Source organism: Saccoglossus kowalevskii, chromosome 11, assembly GCF_978046115.1.
Source record: "Saccoglossus kowalevskii chromosome 11, keSacKowa6.1, whole genome shotgun sequence".
Classification (NCBI taxonomy): Eukaryota; Metazoa; Hemichordata; class Enteropneusta; family Harrimaniidae; genus Saccoglossus; species Saccoglossus kowalevskii.
The window spans coordinates 31,507,188-31,534,498 of record NC_140651.1 but is presented as its reverse complement, the minus strand read 5'-3'; the positions used below and the strand labels follow the sequence as shown (position 1 = coordinate 31,534,498).

General features: G+C 33.9%; 1 protein-coding gene across 1 annotated transcript in view; it reads right to left on the bottom strand.

The window, feature by feature from the left end:
* The window catches only part of LOC100374305 (sestrin-1-like), a 119,053-nt gene that overhangs the window by 81,023 nt on the left and 10,719 nt on the right, over nt 1–27,311 (bottom strand). The gene's annotated exons all lie outside the window — the stretch shown is intronic.

The window sequence follows — 27,311 nt, the reverse complement described above, 5'->3', positions numbered from 1 at the left end:
AATATGTACATGTATCTGGCAGGTGTATTTAGTACCCCCACATTGCATTTAAGCTCAGTAATATTTACATGATAATTATTCTCACTTAATCACTGTTTGAAAATCTCTGGTAGGAATGTGTATACATGTACCTACCTAGGCAGTCATTGAGTGAACATAAGACCTATTATTATTTTTTCCTGTGGTCGAGTTCAAAAATGGGTAAATAATACAGTTTATTGTGATTTTTTGAGAGACGGGGCCAGAAGATACAAGAATCACACATGTGGATTATATCTACTGTGAATGAATATGCTACACAATGGACGTGAGAAAACAGGAAACTAATACAGTGTCTACAGGATGTGAAATGAATAAAATTAAGGAAATGTGGGTTAAAGGTCAAAAGTTGTGGATTTAACGAGTTTCCCATTTTTTGTTAAGGGAAATTTGCCATGTTTCCACAATTCTTGCAAACATTGAAATATTGCTATTGTTACGTTGCATATTAATTCCACTAGAAGTATCACCGACATTTGGTGTTTGTGATGATTTTTATCACACCACAAACAGATTCTTATGTATATCAGCCATCGGAAATACTTATTTTGGTTAACTTACATTTTAAAAATTATTTCTCAGTACTTATTCACTGTTAAAATGCTGTACCGTTACTTTCACCATCCTACTACAGCCAGATCTGAAGGCCTTTGCCGCATTCTGGCCATGCTGTGTGGCGCGTATCGCGTGGACGGGTTTCACGTTCTCTGCACGTAATAAGCTCGGTTATTAAGCATCCTTTTTTGGGGATGCCCGGTGGCCGAGGGGAAGACGTGTAGTGGCGTGTAGCTAGGCGATTAGGTGCCGTACGCGAGCGCCGGTTCGAGTCACGCACGCAGTACGTATTTACTATAATTAGACATAGTCTTTACCTTGCCGTTTATTCGGTGTTATTTGCTTACTTTACTTCCTATGTCGACAGCAACTATGAGTTTAAAAATTATTTCTCAGTACTTATTCACTGTTAAAATGCTGTACCGTTACTTTCACCATCCTACTACAGCCAGATCTGAAGGCCTTTGCCGCATTCTGGCCATGCTGTGTGGCGCGTATCGCGTGGACGGGTTTCACGTTCTCTGCACGTAATAAGCTAGGTTATTAAGCATCCTTTTTTGGGGATGCCCGGTGGCCGAGGGGAAGACGTGTAGTGGCGTGTAGCTAGGCGATTAGGTGCCGTACGCGAGCGCCGGTTCGAGTCACGCACGCAGTACGTATTTACTATAATTAGACATAGTCTTTACCTTGCCGTTTATTCGGTGTTATTTGCTTACTTTACTTCCTATGTCGACAGCAACTATGAGTTTAAAAATTATTTCTCAGTACTTATTCACTGTTAAAATGCTGTACCGTTACTTTCACCATCCTACTACAGCCAGATCTGAAGGCCTTTGCCGCATTCTGGCCATGCTGTGTGGCGCGTATCGCGTGGACGGGTTTCACGTTCTCTGCACGTAATAAGCTCGGTTATTAAGCATCCTTTTTTGGGGATGCCCGGTGGCCGAGGGGAAGACGTGTAGTGGCGTGTAGCTAGGCGATTAGGTGCCGTACGCGAGCGCCGGTTCGAGTCACGCACGCAGTACGTATTTACTATAATTAGACATAGTCTTTACCTTGCCGTTTATTCGGTGTTATTTGCTTACTTTACTTCCTATGTCGACAGCAACTATGAGTTTAAAAATTATTTCTCAGTACTTATTCACTGTTAAAATGCTGTACCGTTACTTTCACCATCCTACTACAGCCAGATCTGAAGGCCTTTGCCGCATTCTGGCCATGCTGTGTGGCGCGTATCGCGTGGACGGGTTTCACGTTCTCTGCACGTAATAAGCTCGGTTATTAAGCATCCTTTTTTGGGGATGCCCGGTGGCCGAGGGGAAGACGTGTAGTGGCGTGTAGCTAGGCGATTAGGTGCCGTACGCGAGCGCCGGTTCGAGTCACGCACGCAGTACGTATTTACTATAATTAGACATAGTCTTTACCTTGCCGTTTATTCGGTGTTATTTGCTTACTTTACTTCCTATGTCGACAGCAACTACGAGTTTAAAAATTATTTCTCAGTACTTATTCACTGTTAAAATGCTGTACCGTTACTTTCACCATCCTACTACAGCCAGATCTGAAGGCCTTTGCCGCATTCTGGCCATGCTGTGTGGCGCGTATCGCGTGGACGGGTTTCACGTTCTCTGCACGTAATAAGCTCGGTTATTAAGCATCCTTTTTTGGGGATGCCCGGTGGCCGAGGGGAAGACGTGTAGTGGCGTGTAGCTAGGCGATTAGGTGCCGTACGCGAGCGCCGGTTCGAGTCACGCACGCAGTACGTATTTACTATAATTAGACATAGTCTTTACCTTGCCGTTTATTCGGTGTTATTTGCTTACTTTACTTCCTATGTCGACAGCAACTATGAGTTTAAAAATTATTTCTCAGTACTTATTCACTGTTAAAATGCTGTACCGTTACTTTCACCATCCTACTACAGCCAGATCTGAAGGCCTTTGCCGCATTCTGGCCATGCTGTGTGGCGCGTATCGCGTGGACGGGTTTCACGTTCTCTGCACGTAATAAGCTCGGTTATTAAGCATCCTTTTTTGGGGATGCCCGGTGGCCGAGGGGAAGACGTGTAGTGGCGTGTAGCTAGGCGATTAGGTGCCGTACGCGAGCGCCGGTTCGAGTCACGCACGCAGTACGTATTTACTATAATTAGACATAGTCTTTACCTTGCCGTTTATTCGGTGTTATTTGCTTACTTTACTTCCTATGTCGACAGCAACTACGAGTTTAAAAATTATTTCTCAGTACTTATTCACTGTTAAAATGCTGTACCGTTACTTTCACCATCCTACTACAGCCAGATCTGAAGGCCTTTGCCGCATTCTGGCCATGCTGTGTGGCGCGTATCGCGTGGACGGGTTTCACGTTCTCTGCACGTAATAAGCTCGGTTATTAAGCATCCTTTTTTGGGGATGCCCGGTGGCCGAGGGGAAGACGTGTAGTGGCGTGTAGCTAGGCGATTAGGTGCCGTACGCGAGCGCCGGTTCGAGTCACGCACGCAGTACGTATTTACTATAATTAGACATAGTCTTTACCTTGCCGTTTATTCGGTGTTATTTGCTTACTTTACTTCCTATGTCGACAGCAACTATGAGTTTAAAAATTATTTCTCAGTACTTATTCACTGTTAAAATGCTGTACCGTTACTTTCACCATCCTACTACAGCCAGATCTGAAGGCCTTTGCCGCATTCTGGCCATGCTGTGTGGCGCGTATCGCGTGGACGGGTTTCACGTTCTCTGCACGTAATAAGCTCGGTTATTAAGCATCCTTTTTTGGGGATGCCCGGTGGCCGAGGGGAAGACGTGTAGTGGCGTGTAGCTAGGCGATTAGGTGCCGTACGCGAGCGCCGGTTCGAGTCACGCACGCAGTACGTATTTACTATAATTAGACATAGTCTTTACCTTGCCGTTTATTCGGTGTTATTTGCTTACCTTACACTACTATCCATGCATACCCCTATACATGTATCATCTAAAAATATAATTAGGTCAAACTTTGTATTGTACCCTCCTGCGATTCAATGATCAAAGCATAATAGTCACACTTCACCTCCAGTTTCATACAAGTCCTATGCAACATTATGTAGAAGGCTTAATTATGAGCAAGGTTTCATTTTCGCTCTATGACAGCTCAATGACCTTTGAAATCATGGGAGATGGCTGGAAGAGTGTGACCAGTGTAATTGTTTTTTATAATGTTTTGACAAAGATTGTTCCCGACACTTTGCATGCAATCTTCCAGCCACCCCTCCTGATTTCAAATGGGTTAACCCCTAAAATAAAACTCTGTGCATATGCAAAGCTTAGAATAGTACATTGATCCTTTCATAAACCAGCGGATTAAAAACCTAATTATCCTGGCAATATCAAATCTGCTAAAATCAGACTTAGTGAACATTCCCTTCTTATGTACTGTAATTCAATTAATTTTGGATCCAAGGAACTTTTATAATTTGGTCATTTAAGGGTGTTTATGAAAAGAATTTGCTGTGACTCATTGTACTGCAGAGAAAAGTTGACTTCTAGAATAATTCTTTCATGAAATATATACTGTATACAAAATGTATAATTACAGTATACAAAACCAGGAAATAACAAATCTCCAAAAATGAGGAATACATCTTATCTATATAATGTAGGGCTACCCTGATCTTAGACGACACTTGACTGATGCATGATGGGTATAATTATGAAAACAAAAGGCATCTGGTGAAGACAGACTAAATTGAAATTTATTTTTAATGCAGAAATCCCAAGTGAAAAATTTTACGTGCCTGTGTAGTGCGACGTATCACTCATAATTACAAACTATATTTAGACAAAAGATTATTTCAGTACATGTATTGGTACTAGTAATAACCACTGAAATAATCTACTGAGATGGATTTTTAACAGGCAACTAAATCTGTCACATGGCTGATTATAAATAATAAATTTGTGAATTTTCCATCAAGAAGCATATGTGTAATTCTTTACTTGTTAACTACTGGCAGACACATTAGTTACAATCATAGCTTTAATGTTAATGATAATGTAGTATAAAATGATGTGAAGTACCGTAAAATCTGTATTAGAAGCTGTATCTCTAATAGAAGTCCCACCCAAACTTTTTGAATAATTGAGAATCAAAAATTAATCATTTCTCATAAGTGTGGATGCTCTAATAGAAGCCGCATCCCCTCTGTTGCATTGTACTATTTTAATAGAAGCCGCAGCTTCTAATACAGATTTTACAGTGTACTCAAAATTCATAATTTCATTTTTATTACCGGTATGTGTGGTCATTATTTATGTGTTTCCCTATTAGAAAACAGGATGTATAAAATATTATGAAATATAATGGAACAGCAATAATAAGTACAAATATCACTAACTGAATATTGTGGCATAAGAATATTTATACTTTGAACAAAAGCAGTCGCCAGTCGGTCAAAAGTGAATGAACAGATGAACAAATTGATGTGCATATATGGACTTGTAACACTTTTTAAGAAAAATGATACAGGCATATCCAAGAAACGATGATGTTGGACACACACACTTATACAGACAGGTGAATGAAACTCAAAACACAAGTCTCCATTTCAGACTACGTCAGACGTAGACTAACAGAGACTCTCAGGTGTCTTATATACTGTAAAATAATTTAATTTGGCTGGAATTAATTTTCGGTGAAAACGCTTTTTAGATGTTTTGTATGGAGTTTATTTTCACTGATTTTTGATGAGTTGAATGTAAAATATAGGAAAATAGTATATTTGCTAGATTTTATTTCTACTGAATCATCTCTTTTGCAAAAATATTAAAATCAAGTATTTTACAGTACCCTGGTCCAACCTTAGACTTAGACGTAGACAAGTCAAATATAACAGAAATATTTACAGAATTTGATTGAGTAAAAAAATTCCCCCAAAAAAATTGGCTCTACTGTAATAATGTTTACAGAAGAAATACTGTGCTGAAAGACTGATGTTGAAATGACTGTAGTTCTTTACCTGGTTCCGTACAATTTGTAGTGATCCCATTAAAATATTACATGCAGCCAAAGGACACGTACAACATTTCTAAACTTTGCGAGTATCTCAGATATAAATGATTTGTCTGGTTGTTTTAAAATTCTTGCAACATATAAGCAGAATATTGCATCAGCATAACATACGGTTCAATTATATTTCTCCATTATGTGAGTGGTTGACCTTTGACAACAGAAACCAATTTAACCTATGACCTTAATATTTCATTTTTCATCAAATTCTGATTATTATTAATTTTATATGTAGATAAACACAAGTTCTGAACAATAGCAGAATGTGTAATTCATTATTTAACAAGAGTCTTGTACATGTACATCATACACTTGATAGAAATACTGTAAATGCATTAATTAATCACTGTGTTTTAAATTGGAATTTTTCAGTTTACTGGAATTTACTAGATACATGTATGATTTATATCTATTACTGTAAAATCACAGTTGTACTTGAAAATTTGAAAATTAAGCACCCAGTGAATATGCTCAAAACTCAAAATAAAGAAATTGAAGTACCAATAAAAATTAAATCTCTCGCTAAAACTATATGCACATAGTTTATGCACATGCAATCCAATCACAGAAAGAATCCAATTGAACTTAGTTTTCTGCACAAATGAAATACCTTTTCCAGCTGATAACTTTTCATCTTAATCAATTTATATTGGTAGGCATTCTACATTTACAATAAATTGAATGAAAGTAATCAATCTATTGGCAGTCAGAGCAAGTAATGGTAGGTACAGATCAGCAATAGAACTATCACAATTTATATTGGTAGGCATTCTACATTTACAATAAATTGAATGAAAGTAATCAATCTATTGGCAGTCAGAGCAAGTAATGGTAGGTACAGATCAGCAATAGAACTATATATATCACAATTTATATTGGTAGGCATTCTACATTTACAATAAATTGAATGAAAGCAATCAATCTATTGGCAGTCAGAGCAAGTAATGGTAGGTACAGATCAGCAATAGAACTATCACAATTTATATTGGTAGGCATTCTACATTTACAATAAATTGAATGAAAGTAATCAATCTATTGGCAGTCAGAGCAAGTAATGGTAGGTACAGATCAGCAATAGAACTATCACAATTTATATTGGTAGGTATTCTACATTTACAATAAATTGAATGAAAGTAATCAATCTATTGGCAGTCAGAGCAAGTAATGGTAGGTACAGATCAGCAATAGAACTATCACAATTTATATTGGTAGGCATTCTACATTTACAATAAATTGAATGAAAGTAATCAATCTATTGGCAGTCAGAGCAAGTAATGGTAGGTACAGATCAGCAATAGAACTATCACAATTTATATTGGTAGGCATTCTACATTTACAATAAATTGAATGAAAGTAATCAATCTATTGGCAGTCAGAGCAAGTAATGGTAGGTACAGATCAGCAATAGAACTATATATATCACAATTTATATTGGTAGGCATTCTACATTTACAATAAATTGAATGAAAGTAATCAATCTATTGGCAGTCAGAGCAAGTAATGGTAGGTACAGATCAGCAATAGAACTATCACAATTTATATTGGTAGGCATTCTACATTTACAATAAATTGAATGAAAGTAATCAATCTATTGGCAGTCAGAGCAAGTAATGGTAGGTACAGATCAGCAATAGAACTATCACAATTTATATTGGTAGGTATTCTACATTTACAATAAATTGAATGAAAGTAATCAATCTATTGGCAGTCAGAGCAAGTAATGGTAGGTACAGATCAGCAATAGAACTATCACAATTTATATTGGTAGGCATTCTACATTTCCAATAAATTGAATGAAAGTAATCAATCTATTGGCAGTCAGAGCAAGTAATGGTAGGTACAGATCAGCAATAGAACTATCACAATTTATATTGGTAGGCATTCTACATTTACAATAAATTGAATGAAAGTAATCAATCTATTGGCAGTCAGAGCAAGTAATGGTAGGTACAGATCAGCAATAGAACTATCACAATTTATATTGGTAGGCATTCTACATTTACAATAAATTGAATGAAAGTAATCAATCTATTGGCAGTCAGAGCAAGTAATGGTAGGTACAGATCAGCAATAGAACTATCACAATTTATATTGGTAGGCATTCTACATTTACAATAAATTGAATGAAAGTAATCAATCTATTGGCAGTCAGAGCAAGTAATGGTAGGTACAGATCAGCAATAGAACTATCACAATTTATATTGGTAGGCATTCTACATTTACAATAAATTGAATGAAAGTAATCAATCTATTGGCAGTCAGAGCAAGTAATGGTAGGTACAGATCAGCAATAGAACTATCACAATTTATATTGGTAGGCATTCTACATTTACAATAAATTGAATGAAAGTAATCAATCTATTGGCAGTCAGAGCAAGTAATGGTAGGTACAGATCAGCAATAGAACTATCACAATTTATATTGGTAGGCATTCTACATTTACAATAAATTGAATGAAAGTAATCAATCTATTGGCAGTCAGAGCAAGTAATGGTAGGTACAGATCAGCAATAGAACTATCTCAATTTATATTGGTAGGCATTCTACATTTACAATAAATTGAATGAAAGTAATCAATCTATTGACAGTCAGAGCAAGTAATGGTAGGTACAGATCAGCAATAGAACTATCACAATTTATATTGGTAGGCATTCTACATTTACAATAAATTGAATGAAAGTAATCAATCAATTGGCAGTCAGAGCAAGTAATGGTAGGTACAGATCAGCAATAGAACTATCACAATTTATATTGGTAGGCATTCTACATTTACAATAAATTGAATGAAAGTAATCAATCTATTGGCAGTCAGAGCAAGTAATGGTAGGTACAGATCAGCAATAGAACTATCACAATTTATATTGGTAGGCATTCTACATTTACAATAAATTGAATGAAAGTAATCAATCTATTGGCAGTCAGAGCAAGTAATGGTAGGTACAGATCAGCAATAGAACTATCACAATTTATATTGGTAGGTATTCTACATTTACAATAAATTGAATGAAAGTAATCAATCTATTGGCAGTCAGAGCAAGTAATGGTAGGTACAGATCAGCAATAGAACTATCACAATTTATATTGGTAGGCATTCTACATTTACAATAAATTGAATGAAAGTAATCAATCTATTGGCAGTCAGAGCAAGTAATGGTAGGTACAGATCAGCAATAGAACTATCACAATTTATATTGGTAGGCATTCTACATTTACAATAAATTGAATGAAAGTAATCAATCTATTGGCAGTCAGAGCAAGTAATGGTAGGTACAGATCAGCAATAGAACTATCACAATTTATATTGGTAGGCATTCTACATTTACAATAAATTGAATGAAAGTAATCAATCTATTGGCAGTCAGAGCAAGTAATGGTAGGTACAGATCAGCAATAGAACTATCACAATTTATATTGGTAGGTATTCTACATTTACAATAAATTGAATGAAAGTAATCAATCTATTGGCAGTCAGAGCAAGTAATGGTAGGTACAGATCAGCAATAGAACTATCACAATTTATATTGGTAGGCATTCTACATTTACAATAAATTGAATGAAAGTAATCAATCTATTGGCAGTCAGAGCAAGTAATGGTAGGTACAGATCAGCAATAGAACTATCACAATTTATATTGGTAGGCATTCTACATTTACAATAAATTGAATGAAAGTAATCAATCTATTGGCAGTCAGAGCAAGTAATGGTAGGTACAGATCAGCAATAGAACTATCACAATTTATATTGGTAGGTATTCTACATTTACAATAAATTGAATGAAAGTAATCAATCTATTGGCAGTCAGAGCAAGTAATGGTACAGATCAGCAATAGAACTATATATATCACAATTTATATTGGTAGGCATTCTACATTTACAATAAATTGAATGAAAGTAATCAATCTATTGGCAGTCAGAGCAAGTAATGGTAGGTACAGATCAGCAATAGAACTATCACAATTTATATTGGTAGGCATTCTACATTTACAATAAATTGAATGAAAGTAATCAATCTATTGGCAGTCAGAGCAAGTAATGGTAGGTACAGATCAGCAATAGAACTATCACAATTTATATTGGTAGGTATTCTACATTTACAATAAATTGAATGAAAGTAATCAATCTATTGGCAGTCAGAGCAAGTAATGGTAGGTACAGATCAGCAATAGAACTATCACAATTTATATTGGTAGGCATTCTACATTTACAATAAATTGAATGAAAGTAATCAATCTATTGGCAGTCAGAGCAAGTAATGGTAGGTACAGATCAGCAATAGAACTATCACAATTTATATTGGTAGGCATTCTACATTTACAATAAATTGAATGAAAGTAATCAATCTATTGGCAGTCAGAGCAAGTAATGGTAGATACAGATCAGCAATAGAACTATCACAATTTATATTGGTAGGCATTCTACATTTACAATAAATTGAATGAAAGTAATCAATCTATTGGCAGTCAGAGCAAGTAATGGTAGGTACAGATCAGCAATAGAACTATCACAATTTATATTGGTAGGCATTCTACATTTACAATAAATTGAATGAAAGTAATCAATCTATTGGCAGTCAGAGCAAGTAATGGTAGGTACAGATCAGCAATAGAACTATCACAATTTATATTGGTAGGTATTCTACATTTACAATAAATTGAATGAAAGTAATCAATCTATTGGCAGTCAGAGCAAGTAATGGTAGGTACAGATCAGCAATAGAACTATCACAATTTATATTGGTAGGCATTCTACATTTACAATAAATTGAATGAAAGTAATCAATCTATTGGCAGTCAGAGCAAGTAATGGTAGGTACAGATCAGCAATAGAACTATCACAATTTAAATTGGTAGGCATTCTACATTTACAATAAATTGAATGAAAGTAATCAATCTATTGGCAGTCAGAGCAAGTAATGGTAGGTACAGATCAGCAATAGAACTATCACAATTTATATTGGTAGGCATTCTACATTTACAATAAATTGAATGAAAGTAATCAATCTATTGGCAGTCAGAGCAAGTAATGGTAGGTACAGATCAGCAATAGAACTATCTCAATTTATATTGGTAGGCATTCTACATTTACAATAAATTGAATGAAAGTAATCAATCTATTGGCAGTCAGAGCAAGTAATGGTAGGTACAGATCAGTAATAAAACTATCACAATTTATATTGGTAGGCATTCTACATTTACAATAAATTGAATGAAAGTAATCAATCTATTGGCAGTCAGAGCAAGTAATGGTAGGTACAGATCAGCAATAGAACTATCACAATTTATATTGGTAGGCATTCTACATTTACAATAAATTGAATGAAAGTAATCAATCTATTGGCAGTCAGAGCAAGTAATGGTAGGTACAGATCAGTAATAAAACTATCACAATTTATATTGGTAGGCATTCTACATTTACAATAAATTGAATGAAAGTAATCAATCTATTGGCAGTCAGAGCAAGTAATGGTAGGTACAGATCAGCAATAGAACTATCACAATTTATATTGGTAGGCATTCTACATTTACAATAAATTGAATGAAAGTAATCAATCTATTGGCAGTCAGAGCAAGTAATGGTAGGTACAGATCAGCAATAGAACTATCACAATTTATATTGGTAGGCATTCTACATTTACAATAAATTGAATGAAAGTAATCAATCTATTGGCAGTCAGAGCAAGTAATGGTAGGTACAGATCAGCAATAGAACTATCACAATTTATATTGGTAGGTATTCTACATTTACAATAAATTGAATGAAAGTAATCAATCTATTGGCAGTCAGAGCAAGTAATGGTAGGTACAGATCAGCAATAGAACTATCACAATTTATATTGGTAGGCATTCTACATTTACAATAAATTGAATGAAAGTAATCAATCTATTGGCAGTCAGAGCAAGTAATGGTAGGTACAGATCAGCAATAGAACTATCACAATTTATATTGGTAGGCATTCTACATTTACAATAAATTGAATGAAAGTAATCAATCTATTGGCAGTCAGAGCAAGTAATGGTAGATACAGATCAGCAATAGAACTATCACAATTTATATTGGTAGGCATTCTACATTTACAATAAATTGAATGAAAGTAATCAATCTATTGGCAGTCAGAGCAAGTAATGGTAGGTACAGATCAGCAATAGAACTATCACAATTTATATTGGTAGGCATTCTACATTTACAATAAATTGAATGAAAGTAATCAATCTATTGGCAGTCAGAGCAAGTAATGGTAGGTACAGATCAGCAATAGAACTATCACAATTTATATTGGTAGGTATTCTACATTTACAATAAATTGAATGAAAGTAATCAATCTATTGGCAGTCAGAGCAAGTAATGGTAGGTACAGATCAGCAATAGAACTATCACAATTTATATTGGTAGGCATTCTACATTTACAATAAATTGAATGAAAGTAATCAATCTATTGGCAGTCAGAGCAAGTAATGGTAGGTACAGATCAGCAATAGAACTATCACAATTTAAATTGGTAGGCATTCTACATTTACAATAAATTGAATGAAAGTAATCAATCTATTGGCAGTCAGAGCAAGTAATGGTAGGTACAGATCAGCAATAGAACTATCACAATTTATATTGGTAGGCATTCTACATTTACAATAAATTGAATGAAAGTAATCAATCTATTGGCAGTCAGAGCAAGTAATGGTAGGTACAGATCAGCAATAGAACTATCTCAATTTATATTGGTAGGCATTCTACATTTACAATAAATTGAATGAAAGTAATCAATCTATTGGCAGTCAGAGCAAGTAATGGTAGGTACAGATCAGTAATAAAACTATCACAATTTATATTGGTAGGCATTCTACATTTACAATAAATTGAATGAAAGTAATCAATCTATTGGCAGTCAGAGCAAGTAATGGTAGGTACAGATCAGCAATAGAACTATCACAATTTATATTGGTAGGCATTCTACATTTACAATAAATTGAATGAAAGTAATCAATCTATTGGCAGTCAGAGCAAGTAATGGTAGGTACAGATCAGTAATAAAACTATCACAATTTATATTGGTAGGCATTCTACATTTACAATAAATTGAATGAAAGTAATCAATCTATTGGCAGTCAGAGCAAGTAATGGTAGGTACAGATCAGCAATAGAACTATCACAATTTATATTGGTAGGCATTCTACATTTACAATAAATTGAATGAAAGTAATCAATCTATTGGCAGTCAGAGCAAGTAATGGTAGGTACAGATCAGCAATAGAACTATCACAATTTATATTGGTAGGCATTCTACATTTACAATAAATTGAATGAAAGTAATCAATCTATTGGCAGTCAGAGCAAGTAATGGTAGGTACAGATCAGCAATAGAACTATCACAATTTATATTGGTAGGCATTCTACATTTACAATAAATTGAATGAAAGTAATCAATCTATTGGCAGTCAGAGCAAGTAATGGTAGGTACAGATCAGCAATAGAACTATCTCAATTTATATTGGTAGGCATTCTACATTTACAATAAATTGAATGAAAGTAATCAATCTATTGGCAGTCAGAGCAAGTAATGGTAGGTACAGATCAGCAATAGAACTATCTCAATTTATATTGGTAGGCATTCTACATTTACAATAAATTGAATGAAAGTAATCAATCTATTGGCAGTCAGAGCAAGTAATGGTAGGTACAGATCAGCAATAGAACTATCTCAATTTATATTGGTAGGCATTCTACATTTACAATAAATTGAATGAAAGTAATCAATCTATTGGCAGTCAGAGCAAGTAATGGTAGGTACAGATCAGTAATAAAACTATCACAATTTATATTGGTAGGCATTCTACATTTACAATAAATTGAATGAAAGTAATCAATCTATTGGCAGTCAGAGCAAGTAATGGTAGGTACAGATCAGCAATAGAACTATCACAATTTATATTGGTAGGTATTCTACATTTACAATAAATTGAATGAAAGTAATCAATCTATTGGCAGTCAGAGCAAGTAATGGTAGGTACAGATCAGTAATAAAACTATCACAATTTATATTGGTAGGCATTCTACATTTACAATAAATTGAATGAAAGTAATCAATCTATTGGCAGTCAGAGCAAGTAATGGTAGGTACAGATCAGCAATAGAACTATCACAATTTATATTGGTAGGCATTCTACATTTACAATAAATTGAATGAAAGTAATCAATCTATTGGCAGTCAGAGCAAGTAATGGTAGGTACAGATCAGTAATAAAACTATCACAATTTATATTGGTAGGCATTCTACATTTACAATAAATTGAATGAAAGTAATCAATCTATTGGCAGTCAGAGCAAGTAATGGTAGGTACAGATCAGCAATAGAACTATCACAATTTATATTGGTAGGCATTCTACATTTACAATAAATTGAATGAAAGTAATCAATCTATTGGCAGTCAGAGCAAGTAATGGTAGGTACAGATCAGCAATAGAACTATCACAATTTATATTGGTAGGCATTCTACATTTACAATAAATTGAATGAAAGTAATCAATCTATTGGCAGTCAGAGCAAGTAATGGTAGGTACAGATCAGCAATAGAACTATCACAATTTATATTGGTAGGCATTCTACATTTACAATAAATTGAATGAAAGTAATCAATCTATTGGCAGTCAGAGCAAGTAATGGTAGGTACAGATCAGCAATAGAACTATCTCAATTTATATTGGTAGGCATTCTACATTTACAATAAATTGAATGAAAGTAATCAATCTATTGGCAGTCAGAGCAAGTAATGGTAGGTACAGATCAGCAATAGAACTATCTCAATTTATATTGGTAGGCATTCTACATTTACAATAAATTGAATGAAAGTAATCAATCTATTGGCAGTCAGAGCAAGTAATGGTAGGTACAGATCAGCAATAGAACTATCTCAATTTATATTGGTAGGCATTCTACATTTACAATAAATTGAATGAAAGTAATCAATCTATTGGCAGTCAGAGCAAGTAATGGTAGGTACAGATCAGCAATAGAACTATCTCAATTTAATGAGTGCAGTGCCATCAAATAACACACAGACTTTCTATTATTCTGAAACTTACATTTACTTAATAAAATCTATTTAATATCAAAAGAAACAAATTTTTGCAAATTTCATGAGTCTGAGAAAATCATGAAATATTGTATCAGTAAACATTTCATTGAAGGCAACAAAATCACTTTTGCAACATAATATCCTCATATAATATTTATGTAAATAAATACATCAACTTAATTACAAATTTTCCATCCTGCCACTCTACCCATCATTGCAAACAAATTAAATATTTGATAAAGCAATTTCACTCGCATTTCAAACAGTAAATATTCATAAAAGGCTATTTTTCAGTTTATATACAGACTGATTCATATTAGTTGTGTTCGCGCAAATGCTTAACAAGGGCTAAGAAACTATAAGTATAACCTAAAGCTGACCCATTTTTAAGATCGGATCTAGCCATTAGCACAGACTACCGAATTGTGCATGAATGCTTAGCTCCAACTAAGCACCATTGTATTCAATGACCATTTGGAAGATTTACTAATATATTCATTTTGATATGCTATTTGCAATATGTAAATCAACATTGATCTCAAGAAAAAAATTAATTAATCTGCAATTTGCACTTTCTGAATTTTCTTTGGTATTGTTTTATATTGCTGCTTATTGTACTGAGTACCGATAATCATAGTTAAAAGGACCAAAGATTTGTATATTCTTAACAAGTTTGGGAGCTCCTTAGCCTATGCTAACTGCTGTTTCCTTCTGTGCATGAACACAATTGGGTATAAAGATGTGCAAACAGATTAGATTAAATCTTAGCCCATACTTGGTGTAGCCTGAACATAACTATTACTTTCTCAAATACTATACAAATAAACACAAATTAACCTTTTTTTTTTTTTAAATACTACTGTATAACTTTTTTTTGATGAATAAAGTTATTATACATCTGTCAACGCCATACGTTACAGCGTCCCGTAATCTTGCGGTATTTTACGGGGTATTTTCATCCTACCATATTAGGAAATGCTAATTCCAAATATGGAATGATTACGCGCGTAAGCGTCTTCTAATAATAAAAACAAACATGGCTGCCACAAGGGTTTGACCGGATTCCATACAAAGAAGTTCGCTAATTTCGACATTCCCATGATGTACATTTGTATCCTTGGTAGGAAAAGATGTATAATAATAAGGTTATTATGAAGATACCTCAAAGTATGCACTCAGACAGTACGCGTCGGTCGATACTGCCGCTGCACTGTCTTCGTGCATACTTTGAGGTATCTTCGTAATAACCTTATATTACTGACAAATGCTGTCAAGAATGTCTGGGTAGCATGAGCAACAGTTCTACTTGGTCAAATAAAAACAAAACAAAAGAGATGTAAAGAAGGAAATTTCAATCAAAACTTGGAGGACTCTGATCAATCATATCATTGTAAGGATTGAGAGCAACTACTCGCTGGGGTCACTGACCATAGAATACACATTCTGATTGACTTTTCACAAAACTTCTTGGGTACAAACACCTTTACAATCATCAAAGTATCTTGTGAACGAGACATGAATTTTTGATGAAAACATGAAATCTTTTGATATCTCTAATTGAAAGTACAAGAATGGTCTTCTGTTGCAGCAGCATAGTATAGATTAATAGCAGTGATTCAGATGCTAACTGGTCATCAGCAAACTGTTGGTATGTCAAAATGTTCTAATGTTGTTCAGATAAAAGGTGGAAATGTTTTCTGTTAAATTTACTGTTTTAAACATAAAATATAGCAAATAATTAGAACAGTAGTACCATGACACTAGTTACCACTTCGGAAAAATTGTCCTGAGTTAATTTTGAGACAACTCAACCACTGATTAGCAACTTATAGATTTGGTATGGCCTATTTATATTTTCTGTAATCCATGCATGTTCTATGTGCAAATTCAAAAATTAAAACAATATTAGTACAGAAGGATAATATGCATATACAGTAGTGCTATAAGACATTTCTTTTTAAATTACACTTTAAAAGCAATACAATATTTACTGTGATCACAACTAGTCCACATTCTAAATGTTTGTTTAGAACATCATCAGTTGACGCAAAACCTTAGCGTCCACTCAACAGCAGACAATGTGTTGTTTGGTGCTTCAAATCAATATAACAGAACTATAATAAGAAATGAAAAGTAAATACAACTGTATATCAAGAATTAAAACTGAAATTCAAAATTATTATCATTACTGGTAGCCATGATCGATTACAATATTTTTTTTCTGGCCAGTGACAGCCAACCCCTTTTTCAGAAGTTGGCCATTATCACTACTTCAAAAGATGATTTAACTAGTAAGTGAACATTTTGGTTAGCTGAGATATGGCCAGTAAGAATAGATTAATGCTAAACATACCTTGAAGTGTATGCAACTGGCAGTTACTGAAGTTACTGTTAGGGAACCTGACAAACTAATAACAGAGATTCTAATAACCATTAATTCTGCTTCCTAAACTGCTCACCAATAGCAATAATATGAATTTCTGAGAGCAGTACATTAGCAGTACCTGTGTTCATTTAGTTGATATGAGTTAGTAGTCTACTGCATGGAGCACCTAATGTATTCTAACCATGTGCAGCAGCAGCAGACAGAAAAACACCTACTTTGTAACACTGATTGTCTGATATCCTATTAAGACTGATAGACACAAACCCTGCAAGCCATCTAGATGAATGAGATGACAATTTAGATCATCAATACACTCTTTACAATTTACAGGTGTTGGAGACTATATCCTTGGATGCCCTAAGGGACTGCAACTTTTCAGTTAACAGGGATTGAACTTCAGTATTCAGATTTAGTATCCAATTTCAAGGCCAAAACTGCCTTAGGCTATAGTTTGAAGCAGTGAAGGAAATATCAAGATTATTTTGCAGGATGAGTCACATCCAAGGCAAGTTCATGGTATAAGGAGGATTTCACAAGATATCAGTTTACTTGGCAGAGAGGTGCAAGTTATTGAATCTGAATATAGGCAATAACAATAGGACATCTATAGCATATATATGTAAGCTAGTTCAAAGAGAATAGACTGGTGGGAAAAAAATGTACCAGGTTCTTTATAAAAGGTTCACTGTACATCCTTTGATATTCCTATTACTCTGAGGTAATTGAATCAATCTTGAAGCGGAATGTTCATCCCCTTGGCTTTCAGGTTTAAAAAAAATTACAGCATCTTTCAAACTGTGCATTGTAATGTTACAGTAATAATCAACAATAAATGGAGTTTTTGTTCTGTCATGGAGCTAAAAAGAGAACTCTACATCCAGGAATAAGTAAATTATTTGCACCTTTTTTGGCACACATCCAACTTTAACTGGGACATGTTTAAATGACTTAACACTGCTGACTGCAGCATTACATATAAACACAATAACTCAAATCATTGTAAAAAGTCTATACATACATGAACATTGTGAAATATAAGTCGTGTTCAGACTACACCAGTACAGGCTAAAATTTAAGCTAATCTCAAACATTTGCATATCAGTCTGACCCAATTGCATTCACAAACTACGTAAGCATTTGTGCACACTTTGTTAACCCGTCCTAAGGATCTTGACCAGGTCTCAGAATAAACGGATCAAATTTAACCCATTTCTTAAACCGCACTAGACATTTACGCAAATATTTTGTTGTTTACCTTTTAGCCCGTCCTAAGGACCAGTGCATGAAAGCAACTAATATCAGAACATCTAATCAATAAAAATGTGTACAAGTGCAGTGTTTCCTTCAAGCCTTTTCTTGCACAATTTCTTTGAGAAACATTTCTTCTTCTTTTAATTTTGTGCACTTCGTATTCAATCGCACCTGATTCTAGTTGGATTTCAAAAAGTTCAACTAATATGTTTGTCATGCTTGAAAGAGTCTGGAAAGAACAGTAAGTTACTGTACTTTTTGATGAATGCAGTTCACAATAGTCTCAAATTGTTTGAACATCAGAATACTTACAATGAAATAAACAAAAGATATACTTCTATAACTGCTTTATAGCTTAATAAGTAGTTATTATATATTACGGTATGTTATATTAGTGATATTTATTTTAAAAAATTTTAATCTTTTCTCTTTGGTGTCAATAAAACACTATTCTACAATTTCTATTGTGAATTAGACACTGGAAGTGCCTAGATAACCTACTTTTCATTGCAATATAGAACAACCCAGTTACAGCATAACAATGATACCTGAAGGCTTAGGATATTAGATATACTTCAGCAGGTCTGTTCTTTGTATACTATGTTACAACTCCAATACAGAGTATGTAAGACAAACAAGTACTACAGTAACCTGGGAACGTAGTAATAAAATAACTAGATTCAAATTTATCATATCACATTTGTTCTATTAGTAAAAGCCCTGTTAAAGTTTACATTAACACAGTGTGAGTTCAGTGTAATTGTATTCTCACCAAAACAATATTTTTGTCTTGAATATGCTTGTATTTGAGATGAGCTATTCTATTAAATAAATAACTCAATAAAGAGGGTCAAAGTTGGTCATAAAAATCATTTTATACTGAATTATCCCACAAAAGTGCTGTTTTGACAACTCATGAAATCAAGGTTTAAGACCCTAACAATGAATATCCTTTGTATATGTTGATTGAAGCACAGCTTTAGTAGACAATAAACTCAGAGGTGGTTTTATCAGACACAAAACACCAAGCAAGAAAATCCTGTCAAAACCTCAAAACTCTTAAAATCCATTGAACCAATAAAATCATACTGTATTCTGTTATAGTTTTACAGTTGCTATGTAACAACCTGATAATTAGATGTCATTCACAAGGCAGACACCAGTGAAATTATCACTGCTAAAAAAGTTCACAATTTACAGAGAATCTTATGTTCAATTAAATTTGTTTATTCCATTTTAACAATTCCTAGGAGTCATTGAGTTCAGATAAAACGTTGTCATGTGAACAAGGCAAATTGAATGGATTATACAAACAAATATCAAAGTGTGTGCCTAAGCGGCAGAAATTCCTTAACATTATTTGCTGATATTCAGGCTATTATATTTTTGAATACTTGCTTCTCAGTCAATATACATGTACATGAATTTTCAAAAACAATTACATACATCAACAGGTAAAAAATTCAATAAAACTTTGGTGATAGCTGCCATGTTGAACATCCATTGAATACCTCCTAATAGACACCAAGCTTCATTCAATCATAGACCTTTTCTAAGTTCTATGATTGAACCACATAATGTTCCCATTGTACTGTAAACTCATTTATTATTCAATGGCTTTAATTCAAATAATTTTCACTGAAAAGTGAAATTAGCTAAATTAATTTAACATAAATACATCAAATTACAACTGAACTTGTTGTTGCTCAATTGTAAATTAAATTTTGAATAGGATTAAAAACTGAGCTTTAAGACTTAATTAATGCTTTTACAGTCTTGTATTTATGTAAAAGTGAAAATATTTAAAATTCTTGTATTTATGTAAAAATGAAAATATTTAAAAGATCCTCTGGGTTATATTAAGATTTTATTTTGGACTAATATGCAACAGTTGACGGTAGCTTGTGAACTAAGCAATTGTGAAACAAAACAATTCTAACCCAAGAGAGTCTAGCCAAACACCAAAAACAGACTAGCAGCTGCTGTTATTTGTTATAAACTTCTTAACCTTTCACAACAAAGTCCCAAACTAAACTCCCACAATGAGCACACACGACCTCAAACATTTCAATTCAATGAAAACGTTGACATTTTAAGCGTTCTAAAGCATTTAGCGTTTTTACCCTGTAAAAATAGCAACCAAATATATTGTATCGCAACTTAAAATAGATGACCAACTCTCTAGTTGTATTGAAGTTGCATTTGAGATAATTTCTAACATTTTATTTGGGCCTTGGTGGTGATCTGAATTAGTGCAAATTGAAAGTAATACGTAATAAAAATAGCAATTTCAGTGATTTTCACTGAGACAGAATGTAGGCAATCATTCCAAATTCCAATTATGTGTTCAAATTTTATTTATTTTTAACATTCTAGTCTTTCAATGTTTATGGATTCATAAGGATGTTTCTCTAATTCCCATTACTGAGAACCAGAGTGAACTTTTGTCTTTTCTTATTTTTTTTTTTTTAAATATTCATCAAGACCTGTAGCCAATAAAACTTATGTATGTCCATTACAGGCTTTTAGCTACCTATCATTTTCAACAGACACTCCACATTTCAGACATTCAAAATTACCTACAAATTACAAAATAATCAACAAAAAATTGATTGCATGTTTATGGCTACAGACTAGACAGGTACATCCTATTTTTTGGCTATAACCCTGGTCTATTTGCACCAACATTAACAAAAATATTATTACAAAGATGTATAACGTTCAAAATGTTTCATTAGAATGAAGGTGATCAAAAATATGGTTTCAATGGGTTAAAAAAAGCCCTGGAAACACATGCCAAATGAGGATTCAGTAGCAATGTTCAAACATGAGTGAACAGTTGAGTGTTTTTACTATCAGAGTCAATTTACAGTGACTGTTGATACAACCAATTATGACATTGACAATCAATATTTAGTCTACTATGATGAATTAAGCACTGAGATCAATATTTGAGGTATGTGTACAACATGGATTAAACTGTTTATACATGTTCTATAATCCTTTTGATAATTTCTAATTTGAAGCCCAATCAAAGCCAATAGGACAGCTTATTACTGGTGTTTTGAGATACCCTTACTTCATTAAAATTGACCATCATTAAATGTGTATATAAGTGTATGTGTATATAAGTGTGAAAATACCCAAAGAATAATTACACTTTTTCCCCACACAATGTTTGACATTACAATGCTATGACCTTCGATCATCCTGTTTTTACATTGAATTTCAGGCAGAACATGGGATCTCACACTGCTATTTGTTTAGATGCCAATTCTTTCATATCATCATGTAATACTGAACTAAAATTACCTAAATGTCATATTAAATATTAGCGTGATTAGTTATACGCATATGCAAACACCCTAGAATGGTTGAAAATGAATTTTTGGTCCAACAACGATTCTTTTTCTAGTTATTTACATACTATTATCAAATATATGTACCATTTGGCAAAATAACTGACATCATCTCCACTTTAACCTTTCCAATCAAGACCTATAGGCAACTGAAAACAATGTCTAATGGTTTTTAAAATTATCCAAGATAAGGAAATGAACTAGTTTAACAAAAATTAGCACTGTTTCCACAGTCCCCAAGAGATCCTATAAACTGAACACATCTATAATTCAAACAATTTGTTTAGTCTCTTGGTTGTTTGCTTTGGGTGAGTTTCACTGCATACCTCCAAGTGTATTTGCATGTAGTCCTTTACAACCAAACGCTTATCTATATTTTATGATATTTTAAATATTTTTTTTTCAAATGACACAGATAAAAAATTCCCTATGGTCCGAAGATAAAACACAAAATCCCTATCTTGTAAAAAAAATGGATGGTTCAACCACCACTCACTTTACATGGCAGGTACCTGATGAAACTACCGGTACATGACTTTTGCATTTGATATCACATACCTAGACGAGACTTTTGTCAAGTCTGGGTTTCATTTTCCAAAAGTAGATCTGGGACTGGAATCAACAGAACACCAATTCTTGTTTTGTATTTATTGATTTTTTCAGAAGTGCATCTCCAATAGAAATTCCTCTGAACCATTTTATCAACAATTTTGCTAATCAAGTGATTGAAAAGCATATAGATATATAAAATAAACTGTCATGAAGAAGAGTTCTAACAATGTTGCATATGCACTTCTAATAGAGCAAGTACGATATGAAAATTACATCACCAGAGAACTTTTCAAATTGTCTCCCCTCCCACACACACACACACAATTATTGACCTAATAATTCAAAGTCTACTCATTTAATTATTCAGTACAAACTAAATATTACAATTGTTTGACTGCAAAATTTAAAACTCAGTAAAAATGATCAAAAGTAAAACAAACACACCAATAAGTCAACAACAGCAAGGCAACAATGCTCAAAATACATATACATGTTTATGAAATCCAACAAATCTGAAAACTGACCAATATAACAAACTGTGTATGAATATACCATAAATCAACTGCTTAACACAGCTACAAAATGCAAAATCAAACACATAAAACATGGATATGGTGCAATTGATTACAGTGGGCACACTATTCAAATAGAGCCTGGTGGCTTCCACAGCACTGTAATACGCAGAATTTGGGTTATTTATACTATTGTGTTCTATGATGCATGTGAAAAAGACCAGTTTTTCGTTCAGCGGAAAAACCCATTATCTGGATCAGTGATTATGAGTAGTAATGCCACTATCAAATTTATCAATTGTCTGTATAATACAGTGCTTTCCTTATATGGGCATGCTATGACATCATACACCTATATAACATCAGGTGGTAGAGAACGACAGAATATAAAATTAAGGGGATAACCCAACTTATCTTTCATGATATTATATACAATTTAAGTTATATACAATTTGACTGTTCGTGGTGATAAAATTTAAGTGAACATGTATTATAACAAAGTCAATTTACAATACCAAAACAATGTTTAGAAATAGAATATCTACAGAAGGTATCGGATGTACTAAAACAGGAAAATAAATTGAATTCTGTCTTACATTGAGCTCTCACAAAATTACCCCCACCCCAATTCAAAAATTGATGCAGTAATGCAGTTATTTTTATTGGGGTAAGGGGGAGGGGAGGGGAGTAATACATACTGACAATTTACTGTACCTTTCAATACATTTGACAACTGTACGAATTGTAGTTCTTGTCAAGTATTTTAAAACAAAGCTCTCATTTTTGCTATAAAGGGGATAATGTTATGGAATTAAGAGTTGTTACACACTGTATTTTTTACAGATACAATATCAACTAAATGATCAGAGTAACAATTTTGCTTGGCCTTATTTTTCAATACAAGGATATGGAATATCTAAGCTCAATATTCAGAGGTGATATCCCCCCTGAAAGCATTGATACTCATCAGAACTGTCAAATATTTCCTTCACTATTTCAATCAGTCTAAGAATTTGTTGAGATTGTTGGTATTAAAACTGGATGCCCTTAAAGGTTCAAGCCCTGGCATATATACAAGTACAGGTACAAGTTGCCATGGTAATAAGTATAGTGAAGGTGCATTCCAATATTCCAATTCTGTTTTCTGTTTGAACATAACATTCTGTGTGCATCATGCCATCACCATAACCAACTTGTATAAATTGCAATATAAATAGCTTCCAGGTCAGTACATCCCATCAACACTAAGATAGTTAAAACTATAGTGCCATGTTAAGTTTGCAGTAAATTGCTACTGACAAAATTTACTGCCAAAGTGACACATTAAACAATGCAGTGCCTAGACAGACTCAGCATCAGTCAATCAAAAACACCACAGTCATGTTCAAGTATACTGGTAATCTACATTATAATCAGCAGTGTATTTTTCTAACAACCAAAGAATTGCTTCATTTCACAGCTGGAATCCCAGTGGATTAACACCCCTTTCATAAACAAATGAAACTGGAAGGATTGCAGTATATTGTTTTTTATATCAATTCTGCTGACTGCATTAGCAGTTTAGAGTATCTTGCTTGCAGTGAGGTATATTGCTATCTATACTCAACAATGCATGGAATACCATGTAGGGCAGAATTTAACACATGATAATCGTCTAACCAATAACAATCTAACCAGAACCATAAGAGGGCTCTGTATAGTAAAATATCAACAATCTAAGACATACAAAGACCATTACTCCACAAGTCATAGGTATTCTAGATTGCCTGGAATATGAATTAAAATTCTGAAACTTTTAAGAATAATAGACTCCACTTTAGAATAAAATACAATAGAATAGAATAATCTACTACAGGAATGGATGTGTAATTGTTACTTCAAAACAACAATGCAATTTAGACATGCCACAAAATGCATTAATTAATTTTGACTGAAGAGCAATTATGCAATCTGATTACACAAAACATCCCGTTTTCTTCTTGTGAAAGTGGGCAATAGTGTCCTCCATTTTCAGTTCATGCACAGGAAATACCAGACAAAGATGAGAGAGAGAAGACACATCATGAAATACTAATCAATAAAACACTCTTACCATGCACAGTTGTGTATCAGTACTGTCAGACAAACATAGCAAAGATGCCATAACTATACACTTTACAAACGCTAAAACGCTAGGTCTGAATGCACAGAATTTGTCACTTCTGACAGATATATCTCACTTCTATTTTTGGAGGCACTCTCGCAATGACATCACCAATGACTATAGCTCAGGCAAAGGTCGTTCTAAACAGTTTTGACACTGGTTGTATGCGTGATTTTAAAATGATAGATTATTGCGAATAGCAAAGGTTTACCAGTACTTTTATTTCAGCCTGATTTCCAAATAACATCACCAACAAATTAAGTAAAGAATGTTTTGCCCACAAAAATGTATACAGATAGGGAAAATACATAGGCTGATTATTTAGTACTACTATTATACTTTATATCAACACTTTATGGAGATGGTACTACTGAGCAAATTTTTTTCCTTTACTAAAGAGTTTAGAAATAGATTTTTTTACAATGTTGCTGTAGGTTTTTTTGCTTTTCTATATTTTTCTATTCTCGCGGGCGGACATCCGGGCATTTTCACCGCATGGCAACCATCACGGTGAAAACAAAGACCACAAACTCTCAGAAAACGGTACCCTGGGATGGTTGTTGAGACTCCCCTGAACAGTGTAACAAGATTACCCCTGCATGTGCAACGCATATAAAATTGATTGTTCAGGATTACTTCAAAGTTGAGTTCCTGTTTGTTTTTATTTTCCCCAGCTCTTCGCTTGGTGCTCCTCAGCAGCGCGCAGAGCCCATAGAAATACGTGCTACAGTGGTGCACGTCTTAGCAACGTGAAACGTCTTGTGACGTAGCTTCGCCCGAGGATATCTATTTATAAAGCACAAATTTTTTTTCAAATTTTTCTATATGCTGATCCCTTCCCCAAAGTTTTTAATGATCAACTTCTTGGATGTAAATTATTTTCATTGAATTATTCTTGAGTCTTCTGCAAATAATAGAAACTACAGTCCAGAGACACACATGACCATTAAGGTAGCAATCAGGGAAATATATCATTTTCTGGCCTTTTTTGTGATATTTTTCACGAAGTTTCATCTAACTAATACACATCGTCCCGATGTGTTAAAAAGTAAAAATCAGTCGTGGTTTCTGTAAATATCAACTTTTAAAAGCGAAAATAAACTAGCTGTGTCTAAAGTGTTTGTAAACATCCACTTGAGACATTTGTGTAACTAGTCGTGAGTGACAACCTAACGCCCATAAAAGCCGATTTAGGTTATGGTAATCAGTGTTCTCCACAAATAAAATTTAAAGAGGGGTGCTAATTTGCATATAATTAGCATATTTAATTTGCATATAATTAGTATACTAATCAAACATTTCAAAGGAAATTCTTAGCACTTTTATATTTACATCAATTAAATACTGTGTACAAGTACCATATTAATGTTCTTGAATTATTTTGATGAATAAGTTAAACCACTTGATGTGTAAAAAAATATAAACTTTGACAAATGAAGAATATCAATTTTATTCTCTGTAAAAGTGTAATGGAACAAGTTGTGAAATTCTAGCCTTTCATTTATTTCTTTTAAATTTTCTTTCAAATATTTCCATTTTCATAGATTTTATAAATGCACTGAGATATTGTAATAGTTGAAAACCCCAAGTAATAATAAGAAAAATATTTTCACATAACAAAATTACCATTTAAAAGAAAAAGAAAAAATCGAATCCGATGACTATAAATAAATTAATCATTATGTTGATTGCATTGTGGGTACTGAGGACAAAGGTCAAATCAGATACCGTGACGTTTTGTTTTGGTGATTTATTTGATGATTCTTTTTACTTTTCGCCAATAAAAGGCAAGTAACAAGCAATTGGACCAATAAATTGTTGCTGGTTCTCCTGTTTTTAAGTATCTCAGCTAATTCAGGAATGATGAGAAAACTTGTTTTGACTATCCCATTGCATGATTAACGCAATGCTTGTGACAATCACTTCCCGCATCCATTCATTGTTTTTTGTTTATTTATTCAGCCAGTGTTTCCCCAGACATCCAATCCATTGTACTAGTTATCACCTATGCCACTATCTATCTCTTAGTTCTTTGTTTTATCGCCTGCAGTTTTAAGAGGTCTCTCAATAACGTTGTCGGGACATCATCCGGGACTGTGAAACAGCCTGTCACCAAAAACAAAGGAGGGTGCTGAAGATAAATAGAGGGGCGCTACAAATAGAAGAGGGGTGCAAATAAATTAAAGAGAGGCGCTTCGCCCCTCTTAAACCCCTCGTGGAGAACACTGAATACTCAACTAACAATACAATGTATTTGATCGGGACGGGAAATGTGAATGCAGGGCGCTTGTTGACCGATGCAGGGCGCACGTTTACCTATGCAGGGCGCACGACTACCTATGCAGGGCGCACGACTTCCTATGCAGGGCGCAGCGCCCTACTAAAACCCCTTGTTGACAAATA